Source organism: Megascapheus bottae, chromosome 13 (assembly GCF_031878675.1).
Source record: "Megascapheus bottae isolate mThoBot1 chromosome 13, mThoBot2.hap1, whole genome shotgun sequence".
Lineage (NCBI taxonomy): Eukaryota > Metazoa > Chordata > Mammalia > Rodentia > Geomyidae > Megascapheus > Megascapheus bottae.
In genome coordinates, this window is record NC_143521.1 from 31,481,699 (window position 1) to 31,508,677 (window position 26,979).

The following is a 26,979-nucleotide window of genomic DNA, read 5'->3' on the forward strand; positions in this document are numbered from 1 at the left end:
GATGTTTTGACGTATCTCAGAAATCGTGATTAAATATGATAACCAGAATTTGTACTGACTGGTCTTGGGCAAATCATTTGGGATCACTATTATAGGGAAAAATATTAGAATAATTCTTCTATTTTTACTGAATTTAATTGATGTAGAAGTTCCATGTCTTTTTCATAGTCCTTCCTTCAGAACTGTCATTAGTTATCACAGTAAGTTATTAATCTAAATAAAAACTCCAAATAAAAAACTAAGTTCAAAATATTATTAGCAAGTGTTTATCACTTAATATTTTTTTCATAGATGCTATTGTCTTCTCCATAAAAATGACAACTCAGCTTTTGGCAACTACTTTTAGTGGTCTGTTTGCAGTTGTTTAAAAATAATTTCTGGGGGCCAGGAGTTTGGCCTAATGGTAGAGTGCTTGCCTAGCATGCATGAAGACTTGGGTTAGATTCCTCAGTACCCCACATAGCAAAAAGCTGGAAGTGGTGGTGAGGGTCAAGTGGTAGAGTGCTAGCCTTGAGAAAGTCCAAGGACAGTGCTCAAGCCCAGGACTGGCAAAAAAAAAAAAATTTTCTTCCATCAAAGCATGGAGAAGAATGCTGGAACTCATACATACACAGTGGTTTTCTCTGGGCTGGCTAAATACTATCTTGGTAATACAATCAGGATTCAATGTTTTAATAAGTGACTTTTATTCTTAATTCCTTGAGTCATTGTTGTTCCTCTCATTCTTAGAACATGATTACAATTTTTACCATTTTTCTGTGTTAAAGAAACAGGAGAGAGGGCTAAAGGAAAAGACATAATCCAGATGAGAGATTGTATGGAGACAATTTCAAAGTAGTAACCGATGTTGTGAAAGGCTGTTTTAGTAATGAACCTAATGGGAAAACAGTATGGTCAGGAAACTCAGATACTGAAATTCGACTCTTTCCAAGTCATGTCAGGTACACCAGAAACACAGGGACACAGTTAGCAGAATCAGTCCCATGTGTGGTTGAACCTGTTTTTCTTTGTGGTTTCTCTTCTGTCTCTCTGGTAACATACCTCCTCTCCCTTCCTCCCCCCCGCCCCCCGCCCCCCTGCCCCACGCCCTTGCTCCATGGTGGTGAAGGCCTGGTTTTTCTGCCTGCTGTAGAGAGCTGCTACTTTCCTTCTGTTCCTTATTTCATCACACTGTCTCCCAGTATCTCTTCTGGAAATGCCATTTTAATTTTCACCTGGTTGTCCTATCCAGTACAATAAATAGCCTTGGTTTGCAATCTACATGTGGAGCAAGTGAAAGAAATGAAGTAATCAGTAATTTGTAACTTTTTTTTTTGCCAGTCATGGGGCTTGAACTCAAGAGCCTAAGCACTGTCCTTCAGCTTTCTCAAGGTTAGAGCTCTACTAGTTGAGCCACAGAATCACTTCCGGTTTTTTCTATGTATATGCTACATACGGGAATCGTGCATGCTAGGCAAGCACTCTACCACTAGGCCAAAGGCCCAGCCCTCATAATAAATTTTTTTTCTTTTCATAATTGAGATTTTATTGGTTGTGTCAAGGATCAGTACAGACATTTCAACTTGTACACAATTCTTAGCACATGTACCAAACGTCCAAACCCATGAACTGTTTTGAAAAGTATTCCAGTGACATTCCAGCTTCAGACCTGGAAGCAAACTCCCAAAGAGGAAACTAAGTTCTCATATTCCAAATGTTGGTCCTGTTATATAACCTCCACATCACAACATCAGTGTGTGCACGACACACCCACATTTCTCCATCATTCATAACACAACAACTGGGAAAACTGGACTACCACGAGAGGAGGTGTGACAGCACACAGTTCTCACAGAAAGGATCAAGGAGTGGTGTCCTTTAGGAAAACAGTTCTACGAGTAAACAACACAGGACTAGAATTTCAAATATTCAAGACATGAAATGCTCAACTGCGACTCCAAAATTGCCATTAACTATCTTTTGTATTACAGGATAGAAAACTAACCCCCCCTCCACCTATGGAATGTTAAGACGGCCGAGGCCTCCCAGAATTCAGTTAGCCCACTGGTTTCTGGTTGTACCAAAAAATAACCAGCAAATGATTTCACTTCTTAAAAATCATTTACACTTAAAAAATGGGATGAGGTGGGATTCCCTCCTTTTTAAAAATGTTTCTAGAGCTACTAAAAAACTCCGCATTTACAAAATAGTTGATAAAAATATTCCTCTGGATTGTACAAGACTGGAGACAGGGACCACCAGTAAGACATGTTGTATGGTTAGTCAGACTTGGCTTCCTTCTCTTCTGCTTCATCAGAGACTGCATCCTCCTCGTTCTTCCTCTCCCTGTTCTCTACAGGCAAATCTTCTTTTGTCTCCTGGCTGGTCACCTCAGCCTGTCTGCCCTTTGCTCCCCTTTTTCCTTTTGTTTGCACTTTCTTGTCCGAAGATTTATCCTTTCCCCGGGCTTCTTGGGCTTGGGTTCCACCTTGGCCGGAGTGAAGCGCTCGAGAACCTTCCTAGACCGACGCTGCCGCTCCTCCGCCGCCTGAGCTGCAGGGACCCTCATAATAAAATTTTATCCAAAAGTTTTGATTGTTATATCCCAGCCTTTTTGGGGTCCCCGAGCCCCCCAGTAATAGTCACCAGCACTCAGCGAACGGAACTTGGAGTTAGTTTAATAGCAGCGCAATGGCTACTCCCCACTGATAGAGAACAGCGCCGGCCTTCCTGGGGTTGAGCTTTTAAAGGAGAGCACCACACACAGGTAGTCCTGTTCACCAGGAAAACATCACATGCAGGTGGTCACAAGGAAACACCACACACAGGTGTCAAGCAGTTTAGGTAGTTTTACAAAAACAAAAACAGAATTAGACAGCTAGTCCTGACAGGTTACTGCAGTGGGGATGTCTGTTAGCGGAATACATATCACAAATCATTGTTGGAGAGGGAGTTAGAGATGAGGACCCAATGTCATTCCAAATTTTGGTCATGATATCAAGAATAAGTTATTAGTAAGACTTTTTTTTTTTTTTTGCCAGTCCTGGGCTTGACCTCAGGGCCTGAGTACTGTCCGTGGGTTTTCTCAAGACTAGAGCTCTACCACTTGAACCTCAGCACCACTTCCAGCTTTTTTCTATGTATGTGGTACAGAGGAATCAAACCCAGGTCTTCATGCATGCTAGGCAAGCACTACCACTAGGCCAAACTCCCAGCCTTTTTTTATGTTTTTTGTGGGTCATAGGGCTTGAACTCGGCCTGGACGCTGTCCCTGAGCTCTTCAGCTCAAGGCTACCGCCCCCTAAACCTTGAGCCAAACCCCATTTCCCATTTCTTTTTTTTTTTTTTTCAACCACTTTCCCTTTTCTAGAGGTTAATTGGAGACAAGAGCCTCAGGTCGTTTTGGACCTGGGCTGGAGCCATGATCTTTAGATCTCAGCTTCCTGAGTACCTAGGGTTATGGGCATGAGCCACTGTACCCGGCAGTAAGGCCTTTTTAATCATAAGATTTGCATTGAATGGGATCTTGTATTTAATTTTGCAATTTCTATCACAAGACAAGATCAAGACAAGGCCTTGGGAAAAATGAAAGACAGAGAAATTTAGCTTCAATAGTCAAGGACTGTTGTGATTGGGAGTCTAAGGATATCGTTTTGGAGCTGGGACCCTGGCCCAGTGGTAGAGTGCTTGCCTTGCATTCATGAAGCCCTGGGTTCAATTCCTCGGTATCACATAGAAAGTGATGCTGTGACTCAAGTGGTAGAGTGCTAGCCTTGAGAAAATCCAAGGATGGTGAGTTCAAGCCCCAGGACTGGCAAAACAAACAAAAGCCCTGGATCTGATCTTTAAGTCACTAATTAAATCCTTTGCTCATTTGTTGAATAGTAACACCTTTATATAACTACTTAAGGTTAATAAAAATATAATTGAAAAATATAGTGTTCTTTCATTTCTTCACCCTTTTAAAAATGGACCTTAGAGTGGGGGGAGGGAAATAAGGAGAAAAACATAAGAAGGGGTATCAATGTGTGTGAATAGTGCACCTTCTATCTGGCAAATATAACTGACACCTCTATTACAATAAAAATGTATGGGAAAAAATGGGCCTTAGCCATGTACCAGTGGCTCACGCCTGTAACCCTAGCTACTCAGGAGGCTGAGATCTGAGGATTGTGGTTCAAAGCCAGCCGGGCACAGAAGACCATGAGACCCTTATATCTAATTAACCACCAGAAAACTGGAAGTGGTGCTGTGGCTCAAGTGGTAAAGCACTAACCTTGAGCTGAATTGCTCCCTCAGTATGTCCTTTTCATATATACATACAATGTTCTTTAGTCATATCCTCTATTTCCATCATCTTTATCTCCTGCTAGTCACCTCCACCAATAGTTTCTTATTTTTGTTATTGTTATTTATTTATTCTGAGGTAATGAGATTGAACTTAGTTAATCATGCTAAGCAAATGATCTGCCACTTGAAACATAGTCCAGTCTAGCATTTTGCTGGCAAATGGAGATAGTCTTGCAGACTTTTCTGCTTAGCCTGGTTCCAGCCTGTGCTTTTCCAACGTCTCCACCTTTTAAATAGAAGGATTATGTGTATAAGCCACTAAAATTTCATACATAAGAAAATAGGCAGTGTTTATCTTATTGTGTCTGGATTATTTTGCTCAGTATGATTATTTTTAGTTCCGGTCATTTTTTTTCAGATGACATAATGTCATTCTTTTTTATGGAGGAATAATACTCCATTGTGTAGGTACCACCTTTTCTTCATTTGTTGATGAACATCTATGTTGGTTCTATATCATGGCTGTTGTGAATAGTGCTATTATGAGCATGGGTGTATAAGCATCTATTCTGTGCCGACTTATGGACCTCAGACTTACATTCCACTTCTTACATTCCTATTCTTTGAATTTCTGATAAAGGGTTAGAAAATATTAACATATAGACACAAACTGCTGTTACTAATTTCAACAAGTAATGAATTGAGCATTTGTATGTGACTGATACTTACTCCATGCAATAGGGATAGAGGAGTGTTATAGTTCCTTCCTAGAATTTAAATTTCAGAATGGAAAACCCCACAGGTATGTGAAAACATGTTAGCATAATAGTATGTGTAATAATGGTTTAGAGGCTGATGTAGTTTTCTGTATTGTCTGGTCATTAGTTTATGTTCTTGCTTTACTGACTCTTGAATCACTTGAGTATTGCTATTGGTGAGGACTAGTTGAAAAATAAAGCTGGGTCAGCTGGATGAGGTGGCTCATGCCTGTAATCCTAGCTACTCAGGAGGCTGAGATCTGAGGATCAAGGTTCAAAGCCAGCTGGGGCACAAAAGAACCTCCTGTCAGAGGAGAAAGTGTTCTACATGGAGGCAGGAGGATGGGAAAAATCCCCCCTGGAAAGTTGGATACCCCTGCTGGGTTGTAAGTGTTGGAGTGAAGTGCAGAAGCATAGAGGTAAGGTTGGGAGGATGGCTGGTCAGAGTTTGAGACCTTGTAAACCTTTGGTAGCTAATGGTATTATTATTACTATCATTTATATTGTCTTCTTAGTATATCTTCAAGAATTACTAAGCATTAATAGCCATATGTTATTATTAGTTTAATCAGAGGGAATTTGAAGAAGTCTTTGATCTTAAATTCCACTGGATCTCTTTCATTCACTCTGCACATCTGAATTCTTGAGGTTTCTTTTAGCCTGAATAAGCATGTCTTGTGTATGAACTCTTAGTATTTTTTCTTTTTTTTTTTAGCTAAAGTACTTTTTAATTGTGTCTAACTGAAAACAGGAAGATTTTGGAGGTCTCACTTAGTTCACTACATTCCTACAGACATACAGAGAAATGAGTGGAGTTAGAGGCTTCCTCTTCCTTTAGTTAAAAAAAAAATGGTGCAGTTTGGGGGTTGGTTGTGGTTCTGCACACCTCCAGAGGAATTTTATTTCAATTCACCTGTAACTATGAAGTAGAATTATGATTTCAATTCTAGCTTTACTCATCTTTGTGTTTATGCTTAAGAAAATCCTGTATAAAGTTTTATATATAACTCAGTTATCTTTAAACATAAACTTTGTTTAAAGAGAAGCCCAAATGAGCACATTTTACATAAAGCCTACTAAATTTTAGTATAATCATTGCTGGAACATTTATGTATTCCATATGTGTTTATACATACTTCATTTACCATTATTACTTATAAATATACACTGAATATTTTTCTTGGCCACCTATCTACCTGCACCTACTTAACTGTTTTTCTCTTCATTATAGATCTTTTCCCCAATTAACTGCATTTTCTAACAAGACAAAAAGAACTGTCCTAGTGAAAAAAATTAGTGATGTAATCATTGTGAGAAAGAATCTGAATGGTTCATTTGATTTCATTTTTAAAAACTACCATTTCAAAGCAAAAAAATAATGGTCTCAGGTAAGAGCTGTCTGAAAATAACTATACTAAAACTCCATTTAAAATATGAATAGAAGGCCAGTGCCGGTGGCTCACACCTTGATCCTAGCTCCTCAGGAGGCTGAGAGCTAAGGATCATGGTTCAAAGACAGCATGAGAAGGTAAGTTCATGAGACTCTTATGCCTTGACTCATGGCTTAAGTAGTGGAGTGCTAGCCTTTAGCACAGAGAGGGTCAGGGAGAGAGCTCAGACCTTAAGTTCAAGCCCCAAGGCTGTCAATAAACAATGAGCAAACAAATAGTATATATGACATAATGTGAATATCTATAACTTAATGAATATTGATAATTTGTCCATAATTCTAGTTATCTCCAGCCTAACACACACACACACACACACACACAAACAATTTCCTTAGGACTTTATTGTGCAAATCATTTTTTTATGTGATTCTTAGACAGTCCTAGACTGTAAAATGTGTTGTTGGTTTGGGGGGTGAAATGTGCAAAATTTGCTTACTTTCATTATGGTTGTATTAGCCTGCATGTATTAGATATTTTACTAATCTAACCATATTTCCCATATTTGTATAGTTTTGAGTCTTTTAAGACCTAGTCCTTTATGAGTTCTCATATGTGCTTGACTTTGCAAACTTTGGAGAAAGAAGGGTGAAAGGTTTGCCAAAAGGAAACTCCACGCAGTTTAAGAGGCGAAAGTTTAGAGAGAGAGAGAGAGAGAGAGAGAGAGAGAGAGAGAGAGAGAGAGAGAGAGAGAGAGAGAGAGAGGGAGGGACGGACTCAGGCTGAAGAAAAAGGGCCTTATGGCTGCAAGTGAGAGATTATATAGTGGGAGGAGTGTGGCCACAGGGGAAGCAGATGTGACCTCAGAGAATGAAGAAATACTTCAGACTGGGGGACCTCCCACAACTTCCAGACATGCCAGTTGCCAAGGTTACAGTCTGGGCAGAGATTTCCAGGGTGCACAGGAGAACGCCAAGGGAAGGAATCATTTCTCCCTGGCAGACCTATCAAAGGGTACATTTGATTTTGATGGCAGGAGGACAGTTCCCCCCAAATAAATATTAAATACTGAAACTTTTTTCCAATAGAAGAAACAATGGTGCCATGCCTGAGCACTTTAAATTCTGCTGGAGAAAATGTGGCTACAGAGGGCAGTACTCAATTAACATTATAAGGCATTATAAGGAGAAGGAAAGCAAGTAAAGAAGTAAAATCCTGTGTAGAAATAGCCCTGTGAAACCTAACACTCAAATGTCTTTGCTGGCATTTCACTGTATAGTCTAATAGAGTGGCTCTCGAATGTTTTTGGACGAAGGACCCCTTTATATACTTAGACATTATTATGGAGGCCAAAGAGCTTTTGTTTGTATGGATCATGTCTAGTGATATTAACATCTGAGAAATTGGTTTAAGTATTGTAAGAATAAATGCTATTCATTAAAAAAATATGTATGCTACATACAATTTTCATTAAAATAATTGTATTTTCGAATCAGACATAGTTGAGAAGAATAACATTATTTTACATTTTGCAAATCTCTTTAATGTCTGGCTTAATAGAAGACAGCTGGATTCTCCAACTCACTTCTGCATTCAATCTGTTGTCCTGTCACACATCACAGCTTCTGGGAATTTCACTATATGCTCCTGACAGAATGAGAGTAAGAAAGCAAATAAAGTATTAGTATTAGTATGAAAATAATTTTGACCTCATCAACTCCCTGGAGAAGTCCTCCATGAGTTTCTTGAGCACAGTTTGAGAACTATTGGCCTAAACAAATTTTCCCAACTCTTTCATATTAATTTTCATGCAGCCTCTTCAGTTCTTCAAATCTGCACATATGCAGCCTCTTTGAATGAGCCTCTCATTCATTTGTTCTTCCAGAATCTTAATCATCAAAGTCAAGTAGATTCTACCCAGTAAAAGTGTCTATCATAAGAGATTCATTTATTCCAAGCATTACAAAAATAATGAAAAAAGAGAATGAGTAAATCCATTTTATTTTTTTGGCTAGGCCTGGGGCTTGAACTCAGGGCCTAAGATCTGTCCTTGGACTTTTTCCTCAAGGATAGCACTCTACCACTTGAGTCACAGGACCACTTGCGACTTTATATGTGGTACTGAGGAATCGAACCCCCGTCTTTGTGCATACTAGGCAAGCACCCTACCCTAGGCCAAACTCCCAGCCCTGAATCCAGTTTTTTGTTGTTGTTGTTTTTTTTGCCAGTCCTGGGCTTGAGCTCAGGGCCTGAGCACTGTCTTGGGCTTTCTCCAGGCTCTAGCACTTGAGCCTCAGCACCACTTCTGGCTTTCTTCTATGTATGCAGTACTGAGGAATTGAACCTGGGTCTTCGTGCATGCTAGGCAAGCACTCTACCAGTAGGCCAAACTCCCATCCCCTGAATCCAATATTTTGAAGATTAAACTATAATTGAAGTCTTAGATTAATCACAGCTAGAAGATGATTGGCTATGAATAAACTAGAGAATCATAAACAAGATAAATATATTAACCTTTTAAATTGTTAAAATGTATAAAGTATTAGCCGATCACAGTGGCTCATGCCTGTAATCCTAGCTACTCAGGAGGCTGAGATCTGAGGATCCAGGTTCAAAGCCAGCCCTGGCACAAAAGGACCTGAGATTGTTATCACCAATTAATCTCTAGAAAATAAGAAATGGGGCTTGGCTCCAGGGGTAGAGCAAGTAGCCTTGAGCTGAAGAGCTCAGGGACAGCACCCAGACCAAGTTCAAGACCTGTGACACACACAAAAAAATGTATAAAGGATTATTCATTACTCATTCTTTTAATGTTGCCAGGTCTTGTTTTCAGGTAAGGATTTCCCGATTGGAGTTCTTGTTTGTATGAGCCACCCTGAAAATTCATTATCTGTCCTTTCCAATGTATTTTTTTCTATCCTTTCCAATATATATATATATTTTTAATCAAGTAAATCCTTAAAATCACATTCAAAGCAATATGTGGGCTCTAAAACCTTGGTCTGTGACTTCTTCAACATGTAGTTTCTTGAGTAGAGATCATGTCTTACTATCTTTTTCCTTGTCTTACCAGTGTTAGGCCATAGTAGGTGTTTTATGCATGCTTTTTTAATTACACATGCAGTGAGGACATGAATCCATGAATGAATGAAGCAGAGACTATAGAATTAAATTCAGTTAATTATAAATGACCTCTGACTTCCCTGCTAGCATTACTAGAAAGAACAGACAAGTGGAAATTCTTACTTTCCTCAGAGACTTTTTTAGTGTTGAGCCTCCTCTTATTCTGTAAAGAGAATCATCACATTTTCTCACCCCTGCTTCCAGTTCTCCAGGAATACAGTGAACAAAATTAGCCAAAAGTTTCACCGTTACTCAAAGGAGATGCTTGCTGGCTGTCACCACCTCATTTAGAGTATCACTATCCACTGGTATCCCTGGGGAGTTGGTCTCAGGATTCCTCAGACACCAAAGTCCTTGAATATTTCAGTTTCCTATTTAAATACTGTAGTATATAACCTATTATAACTTTAATCATCCTGTATCCTCCAATAACACATAAATGTCATATAAATAGTTCTTATACATGAAAAAAAGTTTGTGTTCTTTTTTTTTTTTTTTTTTTTTGCCAGTCCTAGGGTTTGAACTTCAGGACCTGGGTACTGTCCCTGAGCTTCTTTTGCTCAAGGCTAGCACTCTACCACTTGAGCCACAGCACCATTTCTGGATTTTTCTGTTTATGTGGTACTGAGGAATCAAACCCAGGGCTTCGTGCATGCTCAGTGAGCACTCTACCACTAAGCCACTTTCCCAGCCCAAAGCTTGTGTGTTCTATAGACATATAATCATCATAGGCTTGCTTAGCACATGAACAAGACTTGAGGCAAACAGTGATCAAAGGAGTGCTAGAGAGAGACTGAAGACTTGTGAAATGATGGGGAGCTGCCACAAGGTATATCCCATGTTGCCTCACTGATATGGGCTCAACACAGTGCTCCACACATGGCAAATTGAAGTTTTACTTTTGGGAACTTTTTGGAAGTCTGTTTTCTAAATAATTTTCATTCATGGTTGATTAAATCTTAAGATTTACAAACTGGATATCAAGGGCTGACTTTGCTAGAGCAATGTTATAAAATTGTGCAGAATATTAACAGAAATAATTTGCAAAACCATGTATGTATTGTTTTGTTTAATCAATATCTTTAGGACCATTGTTGACATATTGGCATTATCCAGTTAACTTCACTGATAAACTGGTTTTCTCATCATGTTTTTTATTTTACATGAAATATACAAAAACCAATTCTTTTCATAAATAAGTACCTTGCCTTTTCTACTGTTGACTTTCTAAACTGATCAGCAGTGTTTTTATTGATTCATGATTGTTTCAGATTTGGCTTTCTCTGAATATTAAGGATTATTAGTTTTGTCAGTACAGTGATTTGAGAAATGAAATGCTTTTTGTATTATCCCCTGTTCACTTGATGCTTTATTTATTTATTTATTTATTTTTGCCAGTATTGAGGCTTGAACTCAGAGTATGAGCACTGTCCTTGGGCTTTTTTTTTTTTTTTTTTGCCAGTCCTGGGCTTGAGTTCAGGGCCTGAGCACTGTCCTTGGTCTTTCTCAAGGCTAGAGCTCTACCACTTGAGCCTCAGCACCACTTCCGGCTTTTTTCTATGTATGTGGTACCAAGGAATCAAACCCGGGTCTTCATGCATGCTAGGCAAACACTTTAACCACTAGGCCAAACTCCCGGCCCCTGTCCTTGGGCTTTTTCCCCAAGGCTAGCACTCTGCCACTTGAGCCACAGCACCACTTCTGGCTTTTCTATGTATGTGGTAGCAAGGAATCGAACCTGGGTCTTTGTACATGCTAGGCAACACTTTACCACTAGGCAAAACTCCCTGCCAATGTTTTCATATATATATTAAATTCATGTATATATATTAAATTCCAAGAGTTTTCTAGGTTTTCTTAATTTTGCCAGTTTTAAGTGAATATAGCTTACAAGATCAAATAGAAACAGTCTTCACTTTGACTATAGGGAAGGACTATAAGGAAGTAAAAATGACTGGTCAGCCAAAGCTGTGTAGTCTTAGAATTCAATGGGGAAATAACTGCTTAAAAATGTTTTGTCAAAACATTAAAACATATATTATCTAGGCTCTACTTATATAGAATATTTATTAATTAATACTTACTTAATATATCAATGCTAGTACAGGATAATTAAGAGAACAGAAACAATAAAAATTAAAATCCTGAGTTCATTTCTTTTTGTAGAACAATAATTGCCTTTGATGTATAATTTATTCTGTGGAACAAGCATCTTCCTAAGCTTTGGCAAACTGTCATAATCTCTAAATTTGCCTTTACTGTGAAATTATTGTCTACATCTTTTTATCTGGAGCATCTTTATCTTCTTCATCACAAAGCATTCTTGCTTCTATGTGGGCACATCAACCTTCACTGTCTACTTGCATCCTATTTGGATTTCACCTTTAGAGTTAATGGTTTTTATTTGGCATATTTTCATCTTTATTGGACAATTATCTACTTTTTGTAAGCATGTCATGTGGGATTATGATTGGGAGACAAGGAGGCAATACAGGTGCATGCTTTACTTTCTCCATGTGAGCCAGGCAACAGATATGCAATGACTCTTATCAACAATGAAAACTGTGATATGATTAGTCACTGATCATGATGCATAGCTGTTATTATAGAGTGATTTGTGAATTGAAGAGTTAGGAGTGAAATGAGTACTTTAACATTAACTATCTGTTACTAGATCAAGCTAACCTAAATATGAGCTATTTTCAGGGGTAATGGTGTCAGTAATTAGTATTAATAATGACCCAGAAAAGTCAATCCCAAATCCAAAAGCCCACTAAGGATCAAAATGATCCTTACTCTTCTTACAAGCAGCAACTATCTAATATCTGATAAAAGCTCAGGCATAAAAGATGGATAATAGAACAAATAACCTAATAAGGGATAAAGTAATAACAAAATATTATATCCTTGAAACAATAAGGTAAAACATAGTATCCATAAGAATTGCATTATTTTATTAAATGCAAAATGACTTCAATACCATTAATATCTCTTGTTCCTTTCTGATCTAAAGGTGTTTCCTACCTTTTTAATGTCTACACACACACTAATATTCCCCTCACTGATCATGGCTTAGAGGGCTATGTGAAGGGCGTTTGCATTTTGCAAGGTTCTCAAAGTGTCAATGTCATGGGTTAGATTTCTGAGAGACAATAAAGATGCTACCAGACCTGTCCAGAAAAAAAAAAAGAATTGTCTTATTTTAAATAAAATTTAGAGGATAGGTGTCTATGTATGTACACACAACTACAACGGAATCCTTAAATTTAAAATGTTAGCAAAATAAAATTAATTCAGGCACATGTCTCATCCAGTGGTCTTAAGCTTTTCTTCTTATTGAAAGGGCCAGCCTTGGGGCTTAAACTGCCTGGGCATTGTCTCTGAGCTTTTGTGCTTATTAGTACTATACTGCTTGAGCCACAGTTCTACTGCCAGCTTTTTAGTGGTTAATTGGATATGCAAGTCTAGTAGGGTTTTCTTTGTGGGTTTCTATGAACAGTAATCATCAGACCTCAGTCTCATGAGTAGCTAGAATTCCATGCATGAGCTGCTAGCAGCCAACTAGTTCAACTCCTCTTTCTTTCTTATTTATTTATTTATTTATTTATTGTTGGTTGTGGGGCTTGAACTCTGGTGCCTGGGCTCTTCCTGAGCTCTTCCACTCAAGGCTAGCATTCACTTGAGCCACAGAGTCACTTGTGGTTTTCTAGTGGTTAATTGCCAGGGCTGGCTAGGAACTGTGATCCTCAGGTCTCAGTGGCCTGAGTAGCTAGGATTACAGGCATGAGCCACTAACACCCAGCTACTCCTTTAATTTTTATCCATTTACTTTTCTGCTTCCTAAATTTGTCCCTGTATTTTCTCTAATTTTATTTGCATTTATGGAATTGTTCATTATAGAAAAGAATTTAAAAATGGTTTCTCTTTAATAATTTTAGCGAGGTTTTGTGAGGATGTGCATTTATATGTATGTTTTGCTACCTTAACACTGAATTTCTTTGCTCTTTCTAAAGTGGATATTCCTATTTACAAATCCTCAAGTTTGTGTAATGATTTCACTGGAGTCAAATTCAAACTGAAAGGAATATCTGACCATACTTTCTCTTTTTGAAAATTCAAGTTTTTTTTTTTTTTTTTTTGCCAGTCCTGGGCTTGAGCTAAGGGCCTAAGCCCTGTCCTTGGACTTTCTCAAGGCTAGAGCTCTACCACTTGAGCCTCAGCACCACTTCCGGCTTTTTTCTATGTATGTGGTACCAAGGAATCGAACCCGGGTCTTCATGCATGCTAGGCAAGCACTTTAACCACTAGGCCAAACTCCCGGCCCCGTAGTTTTTTTTTTCTTTTGTCAGTCATGGAGCTTGGACTCTGGGCCTGGGTGCTGTCCCTGAGCTCTTCAGCTCAAGACTACCACCCTACCCCTTGAGCCTCAGCACCACTTCCAGTTTTCTAGTGGTTAATTGGAAATAAGAGTGTCACAGACTGGGCTAGCTTTGAAACTCGATGCTTAGATCTCAGCCTCCTGAGTAGCTAGGATTACAGACATGAGCTAATGTGCCCAGCTCCAAGTTATTTTTTATAAATGATATCAACATTATTTTCAAGCAAATCCTTACATTTTATCAACATTTTAAAGTTTTGATATGTAGAATGAATTTATGTGTTTTTAATGAATTACCAGTGAAAAAATTAAGTGTAGAAGTGAATATCTGATATGAATTCATTGACTATGTGTACATGTGTATGTGTTACTGTGTGTTATGAAATTGAGTTTATTAGAAGCTACACAGGTCTTGATGTGGTTCAATTCCATCATTAAGCAGGATGTACTCTTATCTACATTTATGTCTCAATAATAAATATATAGTCAAGATTTGTTCTGGATGCCCTTTACTCAAAACAGAAGCTGTGTATTCCATGGAAGGAAACTCTTCATTAGCAGAATACTTACCCTATCTCTTGGCTTTCCAAACAGGAAACTCCAGAAGCAGATCATTGCTTTCTCTAGAAGTGCAGGAAAAATTTTGTTGTTAGTCTTAATGTCAGTGCTTATACTTCCCAATTAACTCTGATAAAATTGGGAGGCCAGTATGGTTTTCACTTGTAAGCCACTTCAGTAATTTGTTGATAAATTCCAACTTCTAGTACTTCTTCCATTTGTCAGTGTGAGGTTGTTGTTGCTGAAAGTAAGCTTGGAGATGGAGGAATGAGAAGAACAGAAGTGGGTTGGTTGGATATAGATTAACTTCTATTAGGATTACTCTCAGGTGTTTTATTCTTCATTATATTCTGGTTTGAAGCATTCAGCTATAGAATAATCACCCATGCTTATAATGGTTAAATCCTGACTACAGGCTGTATTTCTGGTTTCATCCAACTATCCTGGTGTTATAGATTGAATTGTCGCCCACCAAAACTCTATCTTGAAGTCCATAGCTACAATGTGATAGTATTTAGAGATTGAGCCCTTTGAGAGGAATTAAGTGGAGATGAGATCATGAGAACTGGACTTTCCCTTTGGGATTAGTATCCTTGTAAGGAGAGAAACAGAGTTCCCCCCCCCCCCCCCTCTCTCTCTCTCTCTCTCTCTCTCTCTCTCTCTCTCTCTCTTTCTCTCTCTCTCTCTCTCTCTCTCTCTCTCTCTCCTTTCTCCTTTTTTTTCCTCTTTCTTCTCACCTCTTATTTGATAACCTAGCAATAATAATGTAGCCATTTGTAGGAAAAGAGCCCCCACTAACCTGACCATGTAAACACTTTGATATATAGTTAGATATAGTTAGAATCACGAGGAAAAAATTAATCACATTGTCTATGGTGTTTTGAAATTGCATCCTGAGCTAACTCGTGTGCTTTGCTATTCTCTCCTGAGTGAGCTTAGCTTCAGCCCAATTGAACTCTCAAGATAGGTTCTGGGAGGATTTTTTTCTTATATCACCCATTTCTCTCATTCTCTAGACACTGGGTGGTTGGTGTCCAAAAAGTTCATTTCTGACACTATTTACTTGGCATTAATTTCAATTCTCACAAATCAAATGGACTACCCTTACTTCAGCTGGTATTGCAAGACTCCTATCACCTATGATATTGCTACCCCTTTTGGCTTCCTCCTCAGTCTTGGTCATTTGCTAGCATAACCAAGAATCATGAAAGAATCCAGGAAAGCACTTTTCTGTCCTTACCAATTTATTATAGGAATATCCAAATAAAGGATAATGAAGTGAATATTGCAAGAAGTTTCCATGCCATCTCTAGTTAGGTTATGACTCTAGTTTGTCCCTGCATTCACAGTCCAGATGATCATGAAATACTGTTTTTCAGGAGTTCTTGAAGAGGCCAGTCTCTGGCTCCCCAGCCTCTCTTCGCAGATTGGTGGATGGGTCTGAAAGTTCCAGCTCTCTAATTACTTGACCTTTCTGGCAGTCTGCCCCATCTGATGCCATCTGGGGCTCTGCCTGAAGTCACTTTATTAACCCAGGTGTGATCAAAAGGACTTACCTAAAAATAAGACATGTGTCTGTCTCTCTGGAAATTCCAAGGGATTTGGGGGCTCATTGCTTGAAACCAGGAACAACGATTTAAAAAAGTACTTATTTTTGTACCTCACGTCCTGAGTTCACCTTAATACTTGCACATCTCCTTCACCAGATATATAAAAAAAATCAGGAGAGGAAAGAAAGTGAACACTTAAGAAGTATGTTAAGATGACTTTTGTTATAGGTGACAGGGAAGTGGCTATATAAGGAAACTATATGGTATTATTAGGGAAAAACACTGCTTCCTTTTTGTATTTCAAAGCCATCGTCTGGAGTTGATGCTACAGAAGAACCTTGGCCTCTCAAATAACTGAAAGAAACCTTGGCAATGATACTGTAGTTGGTGAGAAACTAATTAGAAGATGAGACTCTTTTACATGCTCTTCAAATGACCCAGAGGTTCAAGCAGATGTTTCAGGGAAATGTGTACCTGGACTTGCATTAGCCAATTACTTTGTTGCAACTGTCAAAAGTTCTTTTGTGTAATAATTATGAAGAATTATGTCCCATCTGGAAACTCAAATGTTTAGCTCAATTTGAGGGAAATTTGGTGGTAATTATAGGCCCAGTTTTTCTGTTAAGTTTGAAAGAAAGAAAACAGCTTATCACCACAATTAAGAAAAGGCAGGGGCAGATGCTAGGCTCTAAGAAGCACACACATTACGGTCTTGTAGGATCTTAAACTGTGTGTGTGTGTGTGTGTGCGCGCACTGACACACACAAAACAAACAAGAAATTCCCATCTCCAAAACAGCTTAAGTGAAAATTGACAAGCTGAACATAATATAAGAATACAATAAGCCAACATATACTCTAATGATGGAAATTTAAAGTCAACATTTAGATACCATTTTACAAATTCTACATGATTTATTAATTTTTGACAGTGTTTTAGCATTTTTAGAATCTTTTTGAACATTTAAAGTATTAGCTTATATATCTATAAAGTTATACGTGAAGTAGTGAGTTTTTAGAATTGTTGTTATTCTAAAATTTTTTTGTTTCTTTCTATAGCACTCTTTTTCCCCCCTTCAGTGTGGGGTTTGAACTCTGGGCCTGAATGCTGTCCCTGAGCTCTTCAGCTCAAGGCTATACCACTTGAGCTACAACACTACTTTCAATTAGAATATCTCATATATTTGGGTAGATTAAAAAAAGCATTTAAAAGTAATTCAGACATCTCAATAAAGTAGGTAAGGTGATACAAAACCAGGTTGGGCATCAGGGACAAATCTGAAGTTTTGTAATAAATTAGCGTAATTATACTAGCATGGTTAAATCTTAATGAAGAATAATGACTTTTTCTCTCTGTCCTGGCCTTATCTTTCCATGTGTGAGTGTGATGTTACAATACTGCCCCCTACTGTAAGGCTTTGGTCAGCCCTTCCAAAAACATAACCAAGGTCTGGGGAAAAATACATATTAGTACATCTGGCATTTTAAAAGTGTGTTTTGAAGAGTAATTTGGGCCCTTTAAGTGCAGAAGTCTAGAATAATAGTATGATACAGCTTTTTTCAATTTTTTAAAAATAGTGTTCTTGCTGCTTCATTCCTTTGTGTTAAAACAGACAAAACTTTTTTTCCTTGGCACACTCAGTCATGACAGAACTTACCCACCAAGATTGTGTGGATGTGTTTTTGTTTTAATTAGTGTTGTTTTCAGAGAATTTTGCTTATTTGACAAAAGCACAGAAGGGATAGTTGAGGCTGGATAAGGAATGTGGCTTTTGTTTGTCTTCAGTGTAGCTTCGGTATTAATAATGGGAACAAACATTGTGGCTATGTGTAGCCATTCAGTCAATCATGAGTTCATCCAGTGATACATTAAGAATAAACAACTTTATTTTTGCATTGAGGAAAATGATAAATTGATGTGAACAAGCCTGTGGCATGAGTAGCATTTTAGATTTCCTTTTATTTTGGTGAAAAAATGGATTCTTTCTTTCCCTATTTTATGAATATTGCTTTACCAAAAATGATTTTGATGGCATTTCTTTTGCCAGTGCACATTTTCTGACACTAAAAAACTAATCGAAAGCCACTTATCCTATGAATCATTGTTAAAGTCAGCAGTAATCCACTGTGTAAAATCCCCCTGTAAAGGCACAGAGGCTAGGGGCTTAAACCTGGAGCACATTAAATTAGTTCCAGTCTCTCACCAATGGGCTTTGCCTGGCTTGCTTAGGCAGGCAAAACGGAAACAGGCAGTTTATAACAAGAAGTCTGCTTTAAAAACCATGGGGTTCATTGGAGAAAGATTTATATACCCCACTTACATAAACATTACAAATGTAGACTGCAAGTAGGAGGGAACCTTTATCGTAATCTCTTGAAGAGCTTTTTCATTGTGAGTAAAATGGACGGCATGCACTGTTGTTTGAAGATCCGCCAGCCTTTCTACAACCTTCTTCTTCCCTGCGTGGCCTGATTAAAATGGAACATTGTGAAGACTAACCAGACCACCTACTTTTAATTTATTTTCATGACGCAACTGTGTTGGCATCAAAAGTGGAGCCAACTAACTTTGTGTCAAAGGAGAAAATGATCATTTGGGGATTTAAATAAAAGACAATATAATTGAATAGTCTTGGGTAACAGAATCCGGACATCAGTTTATATTGCCTCCTGATTTAAAATGATTTTTATATATAAACACTATTCTAGATAACATGTTGTCTTTGGGATGGTAATAGAACCCAGATGAGGCTTGAAATATTTGGTCCAATAAAATGAGAAAGTCTGAAAAGAAAGATTACCATTTGAGATTACAATAGCTATTTATTTGACATTTTACATATGGTGAATTTAGGTACATGAGCTAAATTTTTGTTTTCTTCTAATTTGGTTTTGTTTTTAATATCTTAAAAATTTCCATAGATATGTGTTTTCCTTTGCTCCAAATATGGATGACAGTGCACTAAAACTATGTTTTCCTTTGGCTTGTTAACAATTGCTATTATTTGATAGGTTTTTATTTACAACCTAGGTAGCAGTGAATGTTTTTCTTAGGCTTTCTTCAATCTGAAAGATAGCACATCTGTTTTTAGCATCCTTCGCAGGTTCCAACGTAAACTTCTTTTAAATGCACCTTAAAAATCAGTGTTGACTATAAGAAGTGACATGGAAGCCTTTGAAGAATATAGCATGAAACTGGGACCCATAGGAAGATTGTGGGGGTTAATGTCTTGAGAAGACAATGTCTGAGAAGGGTCATCTTGGGCTGTTTGCCTATCAAGTCTATTTGTCTTGATGGCAGTTAAAAACAAAGCAGATTTCTGGAAAGTCATTTACTTGGCTTCACCGGGTGTGCAGAGATAGACAATTCGGTTAGGTCAAAAAGAAAAGATGAAATCAAATTTAGGCTTTCTTAAAAGAATAATATTTTTACTAATTTTAGTGGGTCTCATGGGTTAAATCATGTTAAGTGCTTTACATATATAATTATTTTAAGTTGTTGTATCAACTTTGGGAATTTGGAAGCTGAGATACAGAAGCTTGTATTCCATATTGAGGCCACTTTAAACCATGCTTATTCACTTTATGGTACATGTTGAGTTTTCCCTTTTTAAAGTTACTTGGGGCTTCTACATTGTATCTATGACTTTCCAGACGAAGTTCATGGATTTATTAAACCAACAACTCTGTAATCTTAAAGGCTTGGAATACCACAGTGAACCCAGTTGTGCATTGGGTTGGAGGTAGAAGGATACAGAATAACTTGTACCAGTGGTCATCCAGTTAGTGATGATACTCTGACTAAGATCATAGATGGTTCCTGTTAATCTCTAATATGGTGATCTGTCCCTCTAAACAATTATGTTACTATAAATCTGCATTTTCCCCCCAGGTAACTGTTTTTTTTTTTTTTTGGCCAGTCCTGGGGCTTGAACTCAGGATCTGAGCACTGTCCTTGGACACTTTTTGCTTAAGGGTGGCACTCTGCCACTTGAGCCACAGCACCACTTCCGGCTTTTTCTATATGTGGTTCTGGGGAATTGAACCCAGGGCTTCGTGCATGCTAGGTGAGCATTCTACCACTAGGCCACTCTCCTAGCCCTGCAAAAATATTTTTGTCCATCAGGGTGCTTGAACTCTGGGCCTGGGATCATCCCTGAGTTTTTCAGCTCAAAGCTAGTGCGCTGCCACTTGAGCCATAATGCCACTTCCTCTAATATTTTCTAATAAAACTCAACTATAGAAGGCCTCCAGTGACAAAGCTAAACCAACTCCAAGGCAGCAAAGTTCTTAATTATTTACCACACTACTTCCTTGGTTAAAATTTAGTTCCTTGAGAAATTTGACCTATGTTTATATGAATATGAACATCTAATAAAAGAAATGTTATTAGAATGTATCTTCATAATGAACAACAATTTTCAAAATGAGACACAAATGCATCACTACCTATAGTATGTAAGTTGACGATATGGTTGTGATAGATAATAATGAATTTCTTCTCAATATACATGGCATAAATATTAACCAAAACAATGAAAATATAGAGGACTAAAACTAACTGGTAGTAGATTTAAGAGGCATAGGATAAGGAGGAGAAACCTTGTTATTATATTTGCCTGTGAGGCATTTGGTCTATGGTGGTTGGAAGAGGAAACAAAGGTTTAACTGTAACGTGCAGTGTTCCAAATGATATGATAGTAATCAATAGAGAAACGAACGTTGTGAGATCAGTGTATGTTTTCTGGATGCATGTGATTTGGATGTGTAAGGTAGAATTTGGATGACTTAAACTCTCATTTATTATAGTAGAAAGTCAATAGGTAATGTCAAAAAATGGTGATGTATAGAAGAAGTAGCATATCTTTGAAGACTTGATGTTCATCTTCAAAGCAACCAAAATCCGCAATCAACCAAAAGTGATTTCCTCTGACAAGTAGGAGCAGGTCTAGGAAGGGATTAGATAGGAGGCTGTTGCTCTTCCTTATGAATCACTAGGCACTATTTTGAATCAGATCTTATGAACTATGTTTATGTTTTCTTTGATAAGAATAAAATTTGTTAATTCTAGTGCAAGGTGACAAAGAAGGATCCAACTTTAGTTTTCTGCAGGTGCTTAACCAGTTCTGCCAGCAGCACTTGTTGAAGAGGCTGTCTTTCTTCCATTCTATTTTTTTTGGCTCCCTTGTCAAAGATTAGGTGGCCATAGGTCTGTGGTTTAGTATCTGGGTCCTCAGCTCTATTCCATTGGTCTTCAGGCCTGTTCTTGTGCCAGTACCAAGCTGTTTTGAGAATTATAGCTCTGTAATAGAGTCTAAAGTTTGGAATTGAAATTCCTCCAGCGCTGTTCTTTCTGCTAAGAAGTGTTTTTGCTATACAGGGTCTTTTATTATTCCATATGAAATTTTGAATTGCCTCTTCTATTTTTTTAAAGAATGCCATTGGGATATTGATGGGTATTGCATTGAATTTGTAGATAGCCCTTGGCAAGATTGTCATTTTCACAATGTTGATTCTTCCAATCCAGGAGCATGGGAGGTTTTTCCATTTCCTTAGTTCTGCTTTAATTTCCTTTTTTAGGGTTTTAAAGTTTTCATCTTTACATTCTTAGTTAAGCTAATTCCTAGGTACTTTATTTTCTTTGAGGCTATTCTGATTATTGCCTCGTTCCTCTCACTGTTGGCATAAAGGAAGGCAATTGATTTTTGAGGGTTGATTTTATAGCCTGCTACTCTTCCAAAGTTTTGAATCAGCTCAAGGAGCTTGGGAGTAGAGTCTATAGGATTCTTTAAATACAGAATCATGTCATCTGCAAAGAGGGATAGTTTTATTTCCTCTTTCCCTACTTGGATCCCCTTTATGCTTGCTTCTTGCCTTATTGCACTGGCTAGGAATTCTAGTACTATGTTGAAGAGGAGTGGAGAGAGTGGGCATCCTTGTCTCATTCCTGATTTTAGAGAGAATGGCTTTAGATTTTCACCATTAAGTGTAATACTAGCAGTGGGTTTCTCATACACAGCCTTTATTACATTGAGGAATGTTCCATGGATTCCTAGTTTCTCCAGAGCTTTTAACATAAAGGGGTGTTGGATCTTGTCAAATGCCTTTTCCGCATCTATTGAGACAATCATGTGATTTTTGTCCTTGCTCCACCTAATCTTTGACAAGGGAGCCAAAAAAATAGAATGGAAGAAAGACAGCCTCTTCAACAAGTTGTGCGGGCAGAACTGGTTAAGCACATGCAGAAAACTAAAGTTGGATCCTTCTTTGTCACCTTGCACTAGAATTAACTCCAAATGGATCAAAGACCTGGAGGTAAAAGCTGACACACTGAAAACTTTACAGGAAGGAATAGGAGATACACTAGGCCTCCTTGGCACAGGTAGAAACTTTCTTAATAAGGACCAAGAATCACAACAAATCAGAGAAAGGCTGGATAAGTGGGACTGTATTAAACTGCGGGGCTTTTGTATGGCAAAGGACATAGCTAGTAAACTAATCAGGAAGCCTACAGAGTGGGAGAAGATCTTCACCAACCAAACAACGGACAAAGGCCTCATATCTAAAATATATCAACAACTCAAAAAATTGAATCACTCCAAAACTAATCTCCAAAGTAACAACCATCCCATTAAAAAATGGGCCAAAGACTTAAAGAGAGTCTTCTCCGAAGAAGAAACAAAAATGGCCTATAGACACATGAAGAAATGCTCAACATCTCTGGTCATAAAAGAAATGCAAATCAAAACAACTCTAAGATTCCACCTCACTCCAGTTAGAATGGCCAGGATCAGGAAAACAAATAATAACAGATGCTGGAGGGGATGTGGCCAGGAGGGATCACTACTACACTGTTGGTGGGAGTGCAAACTCGTTCAACCACTATGGAAAGCAGTGTGGCAGTGCCTCAAAAGGCTAAACATATGACCCAGCAATTCCACTACTTGGCATTTACCCAACCATCCAGAAACAAGGGCATACTAAATCCAGTAGCACAACAATGTTCATTGCAGCACTATTCACCATAGCAAAGATATGGAACCAACCTAGATGTCCCTCAGTTGATGGATCAACAAGTTGTGGTATTTGTACACAATGGAATTCTATGCTGCTGTCAGAAAGAATGACATCGCCCCATTTGATAGGAAATGGAAAGACTTAGAAAAAATCCTATTAAGTGAAGTAAGCCAGACTCAAAGGAACTTAGGCTCAAGGGTTTCCCTCATTCGTCATAATCAGTAGAAACCTTGGGCTCTACTAGCAGAGATCTGCAATAGAGCAAAATCTTGATACATAAGGCCATATAAAGCTAATTGAAAGGACCTCCAGGATATTGAAACAAAAGCCATATAATGAATGATTGTTGTCCTTAATGTACTATGTTGTCTCTCATCTCCTTTGCTGTCCCTTGGTTATCTCATATTGTTATACTATCTCACTTTGTTATCTGATATATTGAATTTATTTGTATTTGGTTATTTGAAATTTGATAGGGAAGGGGGGAAAACCAAGATGGGTGGGGGGTGGGGGGGGAGGGTAATGAGTACCAAGACATGTGAAAGGGTATCAATGTATGTGAATTAATGCACCTTCTATCTGGCAAATATCATGTAACCCTTTTACTAATTACAATAAAAAAAGAATAAAATTTGTTTAAAACAAATGAATATACAAAATATATATTTATATAAATAAAAGAATACAAGGGTCTTTTTTTTTTCCCCTGAGGCTTCAACTGTAGGGTTGGGCACTGTCCCTAAGCTGCTTTTGCTCAAGGGGAATGCTGTATCACTTGATCCACAGCACCACTTCTAACTTTTTTGAATAGTTTATTGGAGATAAGAGTCTCACTAATTTTCCTGCCCAGCATTGCTTCGAACCATGATCCTCAGATCTCACCCTCTGTGTAGCTGGAATTAAAGGCATGAGCTACTAGCATTCAGCTAGAATATGCATTTTTAAAGAAGGATATTTTGTCATGTACCTCGTTTTATTTCTCTTTCTCCCTTAAGCAGAGATCTAAGAAATGAAGTAGAATGTATCATAGCAGTTCCTGATTTTGTTCTCTTTGTTGGTAAGGTGAATGTTTCCAGAGAAGACATCTTTCTTAATCCACTTGGTTGGTTAAGCTAGGTTTTTTTTAAAAATTTTTTTAAATTTTTTAAAGCCAGCTTTTTGATGACTAAACAAACCTGACCAATGACCTGTGGGCTATTTTGATTAATTTCCAATCCCCAGTTACTGAGTTCCATAGATTTACATGATGGATATGGTGGCACAATGCTTCAAGGATTTATTAGATTATTTTCATCTTTTCATTACTGTTACCAGAATATGCTTATACTCTATAGGTCTGTTTCTTTGTTACAGATAACCACAGCAACCTTGACTGTCTGGAATCTTAAAGCTGGTTCAACACTAAATGAACTCCTGCTATGTTCTCTTTGGAAGTGTAGTAATCCCAGCTCATTACATGCACTTTAATATCAGCATTTGTCTTCATTTTCTTTGTAGACCATGTTTGCTCATTTTTTTTTTTTTTTGCCAGTCCTGGGGTTGAGCTCAGGGCCTGACCACTGTCCTTGGGTTTTCCTCAAGGCTAGAGCTCTACCACTTGAGCCTCAGCACCACTTCCGGCTTTTTTCTATGTATGTGGTACCGAGGAATCGAACCCGGGTCTTCATGCATGCTAGGCAAGCACTTTAACCACTAGGCCAAACTCCCGGCCCGTTTGCTCATTTCTTATACTATCATTCTGATACAGAATTTTTTGGTTGTGTATATTTTTTCCTGACAACCCCTTTAGCTGAACTTATTTGACCTTAAACTTATATTTACTTCTTAGGAAATTTAAGTCACATAATAGCAAATCACTCTGATAAGTTAGATGTTATTTCTGCTTGTAGGTTTTTGGTTTCTTTTTTTTTTTTTTGCCACAAGCAGTTGTGGGGCAACAGTACCCTGTCTCAAGGGACAACTACTCTTCAGCTCTTCTTTTAGTTAATAAGTCAGTGTATTTACAGGTAGTTTTTACAGTAGAGTGTTATTTTACTTTCAAAAATCTACATATTAATTCTTTTGTTTATATATCAAAATACACTATGGAATATATTATTTTTTAATTTTTGTATTAAGCAGGTTCTTAATTATCCTATCATTTATTTACATTTATTACCTTTTGTATTTGACTTTAGTATAAAAGGAGTTAACATTTAACAAATGATTTCATAAGTACAGTGTATTAGCCTTTCATCAATCTCTCTCATTTCTTCCAACCCAACACTCCTCTCAAATTTATAGATTTTTCAGCAAAGAGCCTTAGATTTTTTTCCATATATTTTTTATTGTAATTAATAGAAGGGTTACATGATATTTGCCAGATGGATGGTGCATTAATTCCCATACATTGATACCCTTTCACATGTCTTGGTCCCCATTTCTCTCCCCCCCATCCCTGCCCCTCATCTTGTTTTCCCCCGTTCCCTATCCAATTTCAGATAACCAAATACAAATATATCCGATATATCAGGTAACAAAGTGAGATAGTGTAACAATATGAGATAACCAAGGGACAGCAAAAGTGATGAGAGATAACGTAGTACCTTAAGAACAACAATCATTCATTATATGGCTTATGTTTACATCATATTTTAAATGACAAGTTTAACAAACAAGTGTTCAGTGAGGGAATCTCTAATTACAATCTCTGGGATTTAGTATTTAGAACTTAATCAAAATTAGGCTAAGGGTTTGTATGTCATAGAAACATATCAATTTATGAAATAAAACATTATGTCTATAGAGTCATAGGTTTTTATGTCTATATAGTTATGTTTGTATTTGAGCCTTAGATTTTTGAATGGAGATTTTTAGATTGCCTAACAAAACATTTGGGTTCCAGAGTCTGCAGTTTAGATTCTTAGCATAGATAGTACTGTTCACTTGGGATACAGAATGAGTTTATGTCCCTATCCATCTGGAGTAGTCTTGACTAGAAGGAAGACTACAAAATAGCTGCTCTAGGGTCAAGGAAGGTTATAATTAGAAGATGTGGGGATATCATATCTAGGAAAACTTTTATTTTTTTGTATATTTTTTGTGTCTTTCCAGTAGAAAAACCTTTTTGGAGTAAAACAAATATATTCCTATTGTTTTTTTAGTGCTTTATTTAATTTGTATAAGTTGCTATTTAACCATATCATGTTTGACATATCTAGAAAAGCATAATATATGGATTTTAGAAACTTGAATTTTCTTTTTTTCTTTTTGCCTGTCCTGGGGCTTGAACTTTTTTTTTTTTTTTTTGGTGTGTCATGGAGCTTGATCTTGGCCTGGGGTACTTGATCTTGGCCTGGGCACTGTCCTCAAGCTCTTCAGCTCAAAGCTACTGCCCCACCCCTGGGCCTGGATGCTGTCCCTGAGCTTTTCAGCTCAAGGCTACCACTCTATCCTTGAGCCAAGCCCCACTTCCCTGTTTTCTAGAGGTTAACTGGAGATAAGAGTCTCAGGTCCTAGGTTGGCTTTGAACCTTGATCCTCAGATCTCAGCTAGGTTATTAGATAATTTTATGTGTTGTAATTTCTGTGGTGTGTGGGAGAACTTTATAGTGACTCTAGTTTTAACTATAGCAATTATCTAATTTAGATTCTAAAGGAATTTATAGACAAACCTTCTGTAGCTTATTGAATAGAAACTACAGTAGGTTACCTTTTTTATTTACCAGTTGTTGTTTTCATTGTTCATCTCATGTCCTTTCATTTAGTCAACACCCTTTTGTCCTTAGTTTTGAAAAGTCAACAGAGAACAAAAATCATACAAACTTCTGCTTTCATATAGTTCACCTTTTCCATGTAGAAAGATAGATGTGAAAAAAGTAAATAAGTGAATCAGACATTATAAATGATAAAGTCCACCGAATAGGAAATGTTGGTGGAGAAGTTTGCAGTTTTACACAGG

General features: G+C 37.6%; 1 protein-coding gene and 1 pseudogene across 2 annotated transcripts in view; one reads left to right on the top strand and one right to left on the bottom strand.

The window, feature by feature from the left end:
• Positions 1–26,979, top strand: part of Scfd2 (sec1 family domain containing 2) — a 304,676-nt gene that overhangs the window by 42,495 nt on the left and 235,202 nt on the right. The window lies entirely within an intron of this gene.
• LOC150055763 (non-histone chromosomal protein HMG-14 pseudogene) lies at positions 2,181–2,548 on the bottom strand (annotated as a pseudogene).